This window comes from Balaenoptera borealis, assembly GCF_965194805.1.
Source record: "Balaenoptera borealis genome assembly, chromosome: 19".
Taxonomy (NCBI): Eukaryota; Metazoa; Chordata; class Mammalia; order Artiodactyla; family Balaenopteridae; genus Balaenoptera; species Balaenoptera borealis.
The window spans coordinates 17,149,429-17,162,624 of NC_138878.1; the positions used below are offsets into that span (position 1 = coordinate 17,149,429).

Genomic DNA, 13,196 nt, shown 5'->3' on the forward strand with positions numbered 1-13,196 from the left:
GAGCTTCCGGAAGCTTGGATTTTCTCATTAGTGACTCGGGGGGGCGGGGTGGGGGGCTGGCAAAGAGGCTCAAGGGCAAAGTCAGTGCTTTAGGCTGTGTGAGTATTTGCTACAGAGGAGCCAGGTCGGGGCAAGTAGCAGTCTCCCAAAGTCACCTACTCTTGTCCTTAAGCAACAGAATTCAAATTTTCTGTCCTTATCTGTAAAGTTTATTCTGTCTCATAAACATTTTTTCCTGTGAAAAGTATGACTTTAATCATTCTGGGACTTCCCTGGTGGCACAGTGGTTAAGAACCCACCTGCCAATGCAGGGGACATGGGTTTGAGCCCTGGCCCGGGAAGATCCCACATGCCACGGAGCAACTAAGCCCGTGCACCACAACTACTGAGCCTGTGCTCTAGAGCCTGCGAGCCACAACTACTGAGCCCGTGCGCCACAACTACTGAAGCCCGTGCACGCTAGGGCCCACATGCTGCAACTACTGAGCCCGCGTGCTGCAACTACTGAAGCCCGCATGCCTAGAGCCCATGCTCCACAACAAGAGAAGCCACCGCACTGAGAAGCCCATGAACCACAACGAAGAGTAGCCCCCGCTCGCCACAACTAAAGAAAGCCCACGCACAGCAACAAAGACCCAACACAGCCAAAATAAATAAATAAAATAAAAAAAGGTAATTAAAAAAAAACCATTCTGTGTTTTGAGCGCTTTTTATATGCCAGGCCCTGTGCTCAGTGCTCTTTACACATTATTAACAATAATTCCAGCTACCATTTACTGATCCTTTACTTAGTTCTAGGCACCGTACTAATTGTTCTACAAAAGTATTGCATTTAATCCCCTTAACCTCCCTATGGGGTAGATATTATCATCTCTTATTTACAGATGAGGACACTGAGGCTGAGAGAGGCTAACTTGCCAATGTCATAAGACAGAGCGGAGGTTCAAAATCAGTTTGTCCCACTGCAGAGCCTGTGCCCTTAACCACCACTGTACATGCTATGGGTAATTAATTAGCTTTGTCAGCCCAAACTCCCATGATCAGTATTAAGTACCGACAGTTCCCTGTGACCAGCGCGTGACTGAGCATTGCCAAGTGTGATTGGCTGGAGTCATTTGTGGTCTGATTGGTCTCAATGTCAGGCCGTGACACTTGCTCACATGAGGTGTTCTGCAGTAACAGCTCCCTTAGGGAAATTAGCGTGGGCATTTTCAAAAAAGCTTTTAAAAAATAACAGCTTTGAGATGTAATTCATCTACCATACAATTCCCCAATTTTAAGTGCACAATTCAGGAAATTCCCTGGTGGTCCAGTGGTTGGGACTCTGCACTTTCACTGCCAGGGCCCGGGTTCGATCCCTGGTCCAGGAACTAGGATCCCGCAAGCCATGAGGCACAGCCAATAAAATAAAATAAAAGGTTTAAAAATAAATTAATGAAGTGCACAATTCAATATTTTTTGTATAGTCTCAGACTTGAATAATCACCATAATCAATTTTAGAACATTTTCATCACCCCCAAAAAGAAGCTCTGAACACATCAGTAGTTATTCCTCATTTTCTCCCAAACTCCCCACTACCAGGCAACCACCAATCTGCCTCTGTCTCTACAGTTTTGCCTATCCTGGATATTTCATATAAATGGAATTATATAATATGTGGTCTTTAGTAACTGGTTTCTTTCACTTTGAATAATGTTTTCAAGGTATATCCATGTTATAGCATATGCCAGTACTTCATTTCTTTTTATTTTCAAGTAATACTCCATTGTATGGATACATCACATTTTGTTTATCCATTCATCAGTTGATGGATACTTTTTGGCTATTGTGACTAATACTGCTATGGATATATAGAGAGACGTTTTTAGGTGGACATATGTTTTCAATTCTCATGCTTCATTTTTTATGTGGCATTACTTATTTTAAGGCAATCTTTGTCCATGTCCAATTGAACCTTTTACAACTGAAAATGCTCAAGAACAACCCATTTTAATAAACAGCTGAAAAATGTGCTGGCAGTGGGTTCACTTACCAACTACAAGTATGTGAAAGAGGTGGAAATGGTTTCCCAAGCAGGGATCACCTGTTCTGCGTTCTGGGGCTGTTAACTGCACCGTGGATTAAGTCAGACCCTGGCACACCAGAGGCCCAGTTACCTTTGAGGTAGAACCCCCTCTGGCCCTTGTAGCTCATCCTAGCGATTCCAGAGTTAGGCTTCGTTCTGCTCCTGCTGCAATCCTCCCCATCTCAGTAACGGCAATTCGGTGCAGGTGCTCAGGCCATAAACTTTGAGGTGGTCCTTCTCCCCTCTTTTATTTCTCTCACATATCAATCCAGCAAATCCTGTTGGTTCTACCTTCAAAATATATCTAGAATCTGACCCCTTTTCACCCTGGATTATGGCAATGGTCTCCACTGGCTCCCTGCTTCTGCCTTTGTCCCCAATCTGTTCTCTCCACAGCAGCCAGATGACATCACTGCTCCTCTGCTCAAAACCCGCCTATGGTGTCCATCCTCCTCAGTCCCTGCAAATGATTACAAGGCTCCATGAGCTCTGACCCCCATTACCTCTCAGATGTCTTCTCCTACTTCCACCTCATTCATTCCTTTTAGCAGCCAGGCCTTGAAACTGTTCCTCAAGCTTGCCAAGTATACTCCTGCCACAGGACCTTTGGCCACGTTGCTCCCTCTGCCTGTCACAGATCACATTTCTCCCTCAGATAGCCACAGGGCTCCCTCCCTCATGTCCTTCAAATCTTAGCTCAACTTCCACTGAGGCCTTCCCTAATTCCCTATTGAAAGCTGCACCCCCATCACACACTACTTTCCAACTCCCTCACCCTGCTTTATTTTTTACCTTTGCACTTCCCACTTTCTAACGTAATATATATACCTTTTTATTTATTTTTATTTTTAAAATTTATTTATTTCATTGCACTGTGTCTTAGTTGTGGCAGGCGGGCTCCTTAGTTGCGGCACATAGGTTCCTTAGTTGTGGCATGCGAACTCTTAGTTGCAGCATGCGGGATCTAGTTCCCTGGCCAGGGATCAAACCTGGGCCCCCTGCATTGGGAGCATGGGGTCTTAACCACTGTGCCATCAGGGATGTCCCCTATACACATTTTTTAAAGTGTTTATTGTTCTTCCTTCCTCCTACACTGCCGTCCCCACACCCGCCATGTCAGCACAAGGAGGGCAGAGATTTTTGAGTGTTTCGTTCCAGAGTATGGAACAGTGCCTGGCATGTAGCAGATGCTCAATAGATATTTAACCAAGCTGCATGGTTGGCTCAGCCCATCCCAAGTTGCTCCCTTTCCTCCACTTCTCTCTCCTGATGCAAATAGGTCTTGGGGACACTCTGGTTCTTTGCTCCCTGCCCCAAAATCTCAGGCCAACTAATCTCTTACATGGAGGTAGTGTCCGAAAGGTCCTTTCAAGCTGCACTTTGGGTTAACATTGACATTCGAAAAGCCTCACATTTGTGTTCATCATCTGCCTCTCCTGTGGACATGCCAGGTACACAAGAGTGAGTAAGACTATCACATCCAGAGCCTCCTTCTGAGGAAGAGGCCCTGGGGTTCTTTCTGCATAAATTTCTGTGGACTAGAACTTGGGCTCATTCACTCATTCACAGGCAGATCCACGTTTCAGGGGGCTGAACAAGGTACAACTGGGGAGGTCCCCTTAAGGAAAAAAAAAAACCTCACAAAACTTCAAGTAAAAAAATTAGATACCTAAATTAGTATTTATTTAGAATAAGAAAATAAATCACTACAAACCACAAATTTTAAAAAAGTGGTAAATACCACAAACATCACAAACATTCAGAAAATATTATTTTTATTAATTGATGGTGTCGACACCTTTCTCTGATACCTTTTTTCATGCATTTTTTGGCTGCAAACTCTTCAGTCATCTCTTCATATGACAATGGTTTTATAATACTCCCTGTTGAGTTTCTTTCTCATTTTTGATGAGTGAAGTTTTATTCTTTTACATATATTAAAATTTTTTAATGTATTTTTATAATTAAAAAATGAGTAAAATTTTAGAGCTTCCCTGGTGGCGCAGTGGTTAAGAATCCGCCTGCCAATGCAGGCGACAGGGGTTCAAGCCCTGGTCCGGGAAGATTCCACATACCGTGGAGCAACTAAGCCCATGCGCCACAGCTACTGAGCCTGTGCTCTAGATCCCGCGAGCCACAACTACTGAGCTCGCGTGCCACAACTACTGAAGCCCACGCGCCTAGAGCCTGTGCTCCGCAACAAGACAAGCCACCGCAATGAGACGCCTGCACACCGCAACGAAAGAGTAGCCCCTGCTCACCACAACTAGAGAAGACCCACGCACAGCAACGAAGACCCAACACAGCCAAAAATTAATTAATTAATTAATTAATTTTTTAAAATGAGTAAAATTTTAGATTGTCAAATTTGGGAAAATGCCTATCAGATTTCTTTCATATGTAAGCTGAATAATTTCAGGGCACTTTGCATTTTCTTGTGCAGTGACTAATCTTTTTTTTTTTTTTTCAATCAAACAATTTTAATCAAGTTAACAGTAAGCAGTAACGGTGCAATTACACAAAAAGCCCCATATTTTACATGTTTAAATTGTTTTTCATTGTCTTTACTTGTAAGGTATTGAAGGTGGGACCCACTCCTGAATCTTCTTTCTAGTGGTGGAATAAGGTATATATTGTTGTGGAGTGCCACTCATGTTGAATTTATGGTTTGTCCAAATGAATGTACAAGCAATAGGTGGTTTTGTTGTTGGAGGATCATCACTCATACAGTGAAGTCAACGATACCATTCAGGGGGCACCATGCTTCCATCCACATCCCAGAATGTGTTTTTGCCATTCATTTCAGTAGTATATATAACCCACTGGTGACAGCCAAAACACTTCTTGCTGTCTTCATAGTATTTATTTCCATTTCTGTCTTCCCCCACTAATGTACCAACCCTCACATCATTTGTCCTGAAGAAAATCTGTAGATAGCCATGGAGGCTGCCCTGGCCACTGACCTGTTGCAGCCCATGCTTAGTGACTAATCTTTGAATTGATGATACTCATTAACCAGTTGAACACTGATGTCCTCATATGCACGTTATAAATTTTAGGTTATTTTCATCAATGTCTGTCTATTATGTCAAACAGCAAGAGATTTAAACACAGAAACTCTGATAAATTTTATTTCACCAGATCCTCATAAAAAAGAGAAATGTATGGTGTATTTGTATGTATATGCTGTGCATCAGTTAATTATTATTGTGTAACAAACTGCCCCAAAATCCAGTTCTTAAAACAACAAATATTTTATTCACTTATGTTTCTGTGGGTCAGCGATATAGACCAGGATCAGGTGGATGGTTCTTCTGCTAGGGATCAGTCATGCAGCGATAGTCATCTTCTGGCTGGACTGAGGCTGGATGGACTGAGATGGCCTCATTCAGATGTCTGGTGGTTGGTGTTGGCTCTTGGTTGGGTTCTTCTCTCCATGAGGCCTCTTATCCTCAGGAAAGCTGGTTTGGGCTTCTTTATACAGCAATGGGAGAGCTTCTTTATACAGTAAAGGCTGAGAGCAGAAGCTGCAAGGCCTCTTGAGGTCTAGGCTTGAAACTCCCACATCATTTCTGCCACATTCTATTAGTCAGAGCAAGTCACAAGGCCAGCTCCAGCCAAGAGATGGGGACAGACTCCACATCTTGAGGGAAAGAGCAACAATGTCACACTGCAAAAGGCATTTGTGCAGTGACAGGAAGAATGACTGTGAACATCTTTCCAAATGATCTACTACATATTGCATTACTCAGTATATTCTTGACAGGAAAGTACTTCTGCTTTGGCTACACAGTGATGAGAACTAAAATTGTCTGCTTACCATTTTATACGTCTGATGAATGGAAGAATTTCCCATAGACTAGCTTCTGCTTCTCTACATTTGAAATATTGTTTTCTCTACCACCACATACTTCCAGATGCCATAGGATCTGCTCATATTGCAATAGGACCTCTGGCCTTGCAACCTTACATTACAACATTGGGCAGCTGTAGTATTTCTGGAAACCACTACTGTACCAGGAAGGCTAACACTAACTTAACTATACATGGAAGTTACTACAAACCACATAAACATATCTCACTAAACCCAACTCAACTTCCTCTTAATGACTATATCCCCCAGATGCCCAGGTCTATGCCAATGCCACCCAACAGGAGCAACAGTACAACAGAGGGGAAGTCAGAGTGGAACGAAACAGAAAACTTAACCAATTACAGTTAAAATATCTTACTTTTGTAAATTTTCAAAAAAACATATGACCATGTGAACAGATCACTAGGGCCCTTTCCTGGGTCTTAGGAGGGGCTTGGGTTAGTGGGCTTGAATTGAAGCTTCATTAGTTTCTTGGTAAATACCTGTGGTAGGCAAGATAATCACCCCTCCAAAGATGTTTACATCCTAATCCCTGGAACCTGTCACTATGTTACTTTTCAAGGCAAAAGGGACTTTGCAGATGTGATTAAATTAAGGATATTAAGAAGGTAAGATTATCCTAGATTATCTGGGTCAGCCCAATGTAATCACAACGGTCTTTATTCACGAAAGAGGGAGGGCCTGAGATGGAGAAGGAGATGTGATGATGGAAGCCATCAGAATGATGCCCTGTGAGGAAGACTCAATCAATCATTGCTGGCTTTGAGGATGGAAGGAAGTCATCATGCAAAGAATGTGGGCAGCCTCTAGAAGCTGGACAAAGTAAGGAGACGAGTTCTCCCTGACAGCTTCGCTGGCAAGAATGCAGTCCTGCCAACACCTTGATTTTAGCCAGGCGAGACATGGTTTTTTTTTGGACTTCTGATCTCCTGAACTATAAGATAATAAATTTGTTCTAAGTCACCAAGTTTGTAGTAGTTTGTTACAGCAGCAATAGAAAACTAATACAATACACTTCTGCTTTCATTCATTCAGCAAAACTATATCGAATACGTTCTTTTTGATAGGTAATAGGCACCGGAGATCCTGGAGTGAATAACCAGATGAAGTCCCTGTCCTCATGGAGTTTATATTCTAATGGGAGAAAACAGATAAAAAACAAACAAAGAAAAATGTAATATGTCAGGTGGTGTTGACTGCTGTGGAGGAGTCCAAAACAGGGTAAGAGAGCTAGAAATTGATGGAGCTTGGGGTTTGGGTTGGGATGGAGTAGTGGGCTCTATATGACCAGGGAAGGCTTCTTCAATAAAGTGACATCTGAGCAGACACGTGAAGTGAGTTATGTGAGTCTCTGGGGAAGACCATTTACACAGAAGGGAGAGTAAGTGCAAAGGGCTTGAGATAGGAAGCCAATTAGTTTATTTAAGGGACAGAAAAGAGGCTACAGTGGCTGAAACAGGGTGAACAAGGGGGAGAGAGAAGAAGGCCAAATCATGTGGGGTCTTGAGGCCACAGTAAAGATTTTAACTTTTACTCTGAGTGAAATGTGAAGTCCCTGGAGTCCTTTGAGCAGAGGAGTGATGGGATTTGACTTAAACTCTAAAAGGATCGCTCACTGCTGGCTGGAGAACACAGTGGAGGGGAGCCAGGATGGAAGCAGAGAGACCAAGGTGGAGGCCCCCGCAGTAATCCAGGCAAGAGATGATGCAGTTTGGCGCAGTGTGGTAGCAATGGAGGTGGTAAGTATAGGCGTCTGGATACATTTTGAAGGTAATGATATATCATTTGCTGAAGGATTAGATGAGAAAAAGGGAGGAATCAAGGAACTCCAAGTTTTTTGGTGTGAGCAATTGGAAGAATGGAGGTGACATTTACAGAGATGAAGGCTGTGAAGGAGAAGGTATAGTGGCAAGAGCGGTGTTTCAGTTATCTATTGCAGAAAAAAAAAAAAGCGCAAACTTAGTAGTTTAACAACAATTTATGATTTCTCTTGACTACATGGGTTGGCAATCTGGCAGTTCTACTGGTGATCTTGCCTGGGATCAGTCAAGTGGTTGAGTTATCTGATAGTCCGTTTGGGGCTGGAAGGTCCAAGATGGCCTCCTCTACATGGCTGGAGCCAGGACCAGCTGCTGGCTGGGGTGCCTCACTCGGCTCTCCACAGGGGCTCTCATTTTTAGTGAGGCTAGACTGGACGTCTTTGCCATGGTGGCCTCAGTGTTCCAGAATGGGAGAGCAAAAGCTGCAAAGCCCCTTATGGCTTAGGTTCTGGAATTCATACTCCATCACTTTCTACTGATCAAAGCCAAGATACAAGGCCAGCCCAGGTTCAGGGGTGGGGAGTGTGTGTGAAGAAACTAATGCTCACACTGCAAACAGGCACGGACACAAGGGAGGTGTGATTCACTGGGACTATTATTATAACAACTACTACAATGAGGAGTTAGTTTGTGGGCACATTAAGTCTGAGATACCTCTTAGACATCTGGGTGGAGATGGATAAATGGGGCAGTTGGATAAATGAGTCTGGAATAGAGGAGATGGGTTCAGTCTAGGGATAGTATAAATTTGGGAATAATCCTATAGTAATTGGATCCATGAAACTGCAGGAGATAAACAAGAGAGGGATTGTAGATAGAGAAAATGTTTTAAGAACTAAGTCCTGATGCATTTCAACCTTAAGAGGCTGGACAGATGAGAGACCAACAAAGTCAACTAAGGAGATAAGAGAAAATGGAGGAGAGAGTGCCATTCTGGAATTAAGGAAAGAAAGTTTTGTAAGGAGCAAGGAGTAACTTAATGGAGTCAAATTCTGCAGCTGATAGACTGAGCAAGATTAGGACTGATAAACGACCACTCCATTTCCTACAGTGGAAATCACTGGTGAGCTTTATAAGAGACATTCTGGTGAACTGCTGGGGCAAAAGCCTGATTGCAGTTGGTAAAAGAAAAGATGGGACACATGTTCAGACAAGCTTTTCAGGAGTTCTGCTGGGAAAGGGAGCAGAGAAATGAGATAAAAGCAAGAGGGAGATGTAGGGTCAAGATAGGAATTTTTTCCCAACATTTTATTAATGAAAAATTTCAAACACACTAAAAAGTTAAAAGAATTTTATACATTGAACACATAGACCCACCACCTGGATTCTTCTGCTAACATTTTCCTATACTTGCTTTATCACATATATGTCCATCTATCTATCTATCCATCCCCAAGATAGGTTTTAATTTTTTTTAACACTGACACATTACAGCAAGACTGAAGGTTTCTGGGAAAATTCAGTGGGTGGAGCAGACTGATGATGCAGGAGCAAGTTAGGGGAAGGATTATGAACACAACGGCCTGAGAGGGAAAGAAGGGCTGGGATCTAGCGTTAAGTAAGGGGTTGGCCTTCAAAAAGGAGCACAGACAGAACAGTCATTGTTACAGGAATGAAGGCAGGGCACAGGGGCATAGATGCTGGAAAGTAGGTGCGTGAGGGTGTGGGAGCTTGTGGAAGTTCTCTTCTAATGAAGTCATCAGCTGAAAGTGAACACGGGGGGCAGAGGAAGTGTTGTAAATTAGAAGAGAAAGGAAAGGGGCTTCCCTGGTGGCACAGTGGTTAAGAATCCGCCTGCCAATGCAGGAGGCATGGGTTCGAGCCCTGGTCCGGTAAGATCCCACATGTCACGGAGCAACTAAGCCCACGCGCCACAACTGCTGAGCCTGCGCTCTAGAGCCCACGAGCCACAACTACTGAAGCCCATGCGTGCAGAGCCTGTGCTCCGCAATGAGAAGCCACTGCAATGAGAAGCCCGGGCACCGCAATGAAGAGTAGCCCATGCTCGCCGCAACTAGAGAAAGCCCGCATGTAGCAACAAAGACCCGATGCAGCCAAAACAAATAAAATAAATAAATTTATATTAAAAAAAAGAAGACGAGAAAGGAAAAAGGTGTGAAATAACCTTCTAGGAGAGTGGGATGGTGAATGGTCTAAGAAATACAGGAAGATTGCCAAGCGAACCCGGGGGGGTCCATCTGAAGTTAATGGTCAGGCATTTGAAATAAGAAGTTTTTGAGTTTTCCTCAGCCCTATTCAGCTGCGTGGGTGCAGGTGCAGGGTCGAAGAGTTGGATTTAACAATTTTTTTTTCCAAGTGAATACAGCAGAGGGGCAAAGAAGTTGAGTATATACATAAAAGAATGACAGTAATGCTGGACCATGGAATTTAAGCCACACAAAGAGGGAAGTGAGAAATGATAAGGGTAAGAGACAATGGAAAGGTGGTGGGATAAATGGATGGCAGGTTCCAAAAGGGTCAAAGAATTGCTGGAGTTGGAATAGTAGAAGAGCGGGCTGGAGTTGGAGGTGGCAATTAGTAAGCAGGATGCTTGAAATTGAGACTATGGAGGGGCTGAAACTATTGGAATGATAAGGTCAAGGCTATGGCCATGGGAGTGAGTGGCTGAGGTGAGGTAGAGGAAAAGTTTATTGGGGGAAAAAAGATCAGGGAACTGAGCAGTTTTAAAAAACAGCTTTACTGAGATATACTTCACATATCATATAATTCATCCATTGAAAGTGTACAATTCAATGGTTTTTAGCATATTTACAGAGTTGGGCCAATCCATCACTAAATCAATTTTCAAACATTTTTACTACTCCCCAAAGAAACCCATACCACTTTACCATCAATTCCTATCTCCCCACATTCCCCAGCCCTAGGCAGCCACTACTCTACTTACAGTATCTATGGATTTGTCTCTGGACATTTTATATCACTGGAATTTTATAATATGCTGTCCTCTGTGACTGGCTTTTTTCACTTAGCATGATGTTTCCAAGGGTCATCTTCATTGTTAATACTGGAATGATTAAAAAATTATTATTCTTGGTGTTGGACAGAAGGACAGTGATCCAGAAGTTAAAAACCTTCACGGAAAGAGGAGTGACCCAGTGTCTGTAGATGTCTGCCATAAGGAGGGGAAGAGGATGGTACAGTCTGATGAAATCAGAGTCAAAGTCAGCTCAAATAAAGAGAGGTTTACTCCGGGGAGTCCGATGAGAGAAGATGACAAGGCTGGCTATAAGGAACCAGAACCAGAAAGTCAAGAACCAAAGTTGTGCCCCCAGGGCTACCAGGCTCTCTCATGTCTGCCTCTCCTCTGGCCACCCCTTCCCTCTCCCTCACCTCACCGGCCATGGCCTCCGAAGCTCCGACACTCCACAGCCTTTCCTTTCATGCATGTTACGTTGTCATCTAAATGACTTTATCTCCAGGTCCTAAATTTCCAGGACAGGGAATGTGATTGGCTTGACCCAGCTGGTGTCCCCCTGGATCTGCTGTCCATTCCCGGTTCAGTCAGTCATGGCCTGAGTGGTCATGGTGGGGTCATGAGACAACACGGCAGCTCAGGCAGTGGGTTGAGATCCTCTCAGAACTGATGTGACTGAGGAGAAGAGGAGCAGCCTCACTGCTCCCTGAGGAAGCACAGACACCAGAGAAGAAGGCAGGGCAGCTGCGCCCAGATGTCCCCGGTGATGCCGGGGCTCAGTGCTCCGTGCTGCCTGCGGGATACCCTGGCCTGGGGAGCAGTTTCTGGCTCTTCCACACCTCCCCATCCATCCCGGCAATAAACCCTCACTGCTCCCACACTGTCATCTGGGCATGCAGGATTCTGCCTTGATGCCTGAGAAAGCCTGACTAATACGCTCTCCTCTCACAAACCAGTGCTGGGGGATTTGCTGAGGCCTTTTCCTCACATTTCACAGAAACTTCTGGAGAGAGAAATTGAGGTCAGTCCAACCACAATCCTGCCAAAGCCCCTGAGCTGATTCTCATGGAGGAGACAGTGAGAGAGAGAGGAAAATAAGAAAAGAGGAAAGGACTCTCCAAATTTGGGGTGGGGGGGAGGGGTGTTGAGGGTTATTTTATTTTTAGAAAGTATTATGATTAAAAAATAAATATACAACTCCAGCCAGTTCCAGCTTTCCACGTGGGAGAAGGGAAATGCCCAACTCCAGTCCACCCCAGCCGTCATGTCCCCAACTAAGGGGGGAACAACTGAGAAGCACTTGAAGTTCACAGTCCAGATGTACTGGCTCATGAAAAGACTAAGACCTAATCATGGGACTAGGGACAGAATGCTTCTCCAAACCCCACACCCTACCACCTCATAGCCTATTTACAGGAGTTCCTTCTACCCAGTACATCATGTCCATATATATATAAAGTCTCAAACTAAAAGGCAAAAACATAGTTTGAGGGACTTCCCTGGTGGCACAGTGGTTAGGAATCCGTCTGCCAATGCAGGGGACACGGTTTCGATCCCTGGTCTGGGAAGATCCCACATGCCACGGGGCAACTAAGCCCGTGCACCACAACTACTGAGCCTGCGCTCTAGAGCTCACGAGCCACAACTATTGAACCTGCATGCCACAACTACTGAAGCCTGCGCACCTAGAGCCCGTGCTCTGCAACAAGAAGCCACCGCAATGAGAAGCCCGAGCACCGCAATGAAGAGTAGCCCCAGCTCGCTGCAACTAGAGAAAGGCTGTGCGCAGCAACGAAGACACAACGCAGCCAAAAATAAAAATTAATTAATTTTAAAAAAAGTAAATGGATGGAGAAAGATATACCATACTAACACTAATCAAAAGAAAGCAGGGGTAGCTATACTGATTTTGGACTTCGGAGCAAGGAAAGTTATCAGAGATAAAGAGGGGCATTGCATAATGATAAAGGGATCAATTCTCCAGGAAGATATAACAACCCTTACCATATAGATCCTAACAACAGAGCATCAAAATATGTGAGGCAAAAACTGATAGAAATGTAAAGAGAAATAGATGAATCTACTATTATAGCTGGAGACTTCAACATTCCTCTATCAGAAGTAGGCCCAGCAGGCAGAAAATCAGTAAGGACATAGTTAAACTCAGCAACACCAACAATCACCATCAATATGATATATATCTATAGACTACTTCATCCAACAACAGCAGAATATATATTCTTCTCAAGCTCATATGAAACATTCACCAAGACAAACCACATTCTGGGCCATTAAACACATCTTACTAAAATTAAAAGGATAGAAATCACACAATGTCTGCTTTCAGACTCCATGGAATTTAACAAGAAATCAATAATAGAGAGACAGCTGGAAAATCCCCAAGTACTTGGAGATAAAACAACACACTTCTCAATAACACACAGGTCAAAATTCAAGATAAATTTTAAAACATTTTGAACTAAATGAAAATGAAAACACAA

At 43.7% G+C, this 13,196-nt stretch overlaps 1 protein-coding gene, 1 long non-coding RNA gene and 1 pseudogene across 3 annotated transcripts in view; 1 reads left to right on the forward strand and 2 right to left on the reverse strand.

Moving 5' to 3' along the window:
• LOC309617583 overlaps positions 1–13,196 on the forward strand; it is a 150,668-nt gene that overhangs the window by 85,768 nt on the left and 51,704 nt on the right. The window lies entirely within an intron of this gene.
• The window catches only part of CDH3 (cadherin 3), a 99,575-nt gene that overhangs the window by 70,890 nt on the left and 15,489 nt on the right, over positions 1–13,196 (reverse strand). The gene's annotated exons all lie outside the window — the stretch shown is intronic.
• LOC309617672 (NADH dehydrogenase [ubiquinone] 1 alpha subcomplex subunit 12 pseudogene) lies at positions 151–11,123 on the reverse strand (annotated as a pseudogene). Its single transcript has 2 exons — positions 11,117–11,123; positions 151–5,073 (listed from the first exon to the last, which is right to left on the reverse strand). The product of its transcript is annotated as an NADH dehydrogenase [ubiquinone] 1 alpha subcomplex subunit 12 pseudogene (transcript).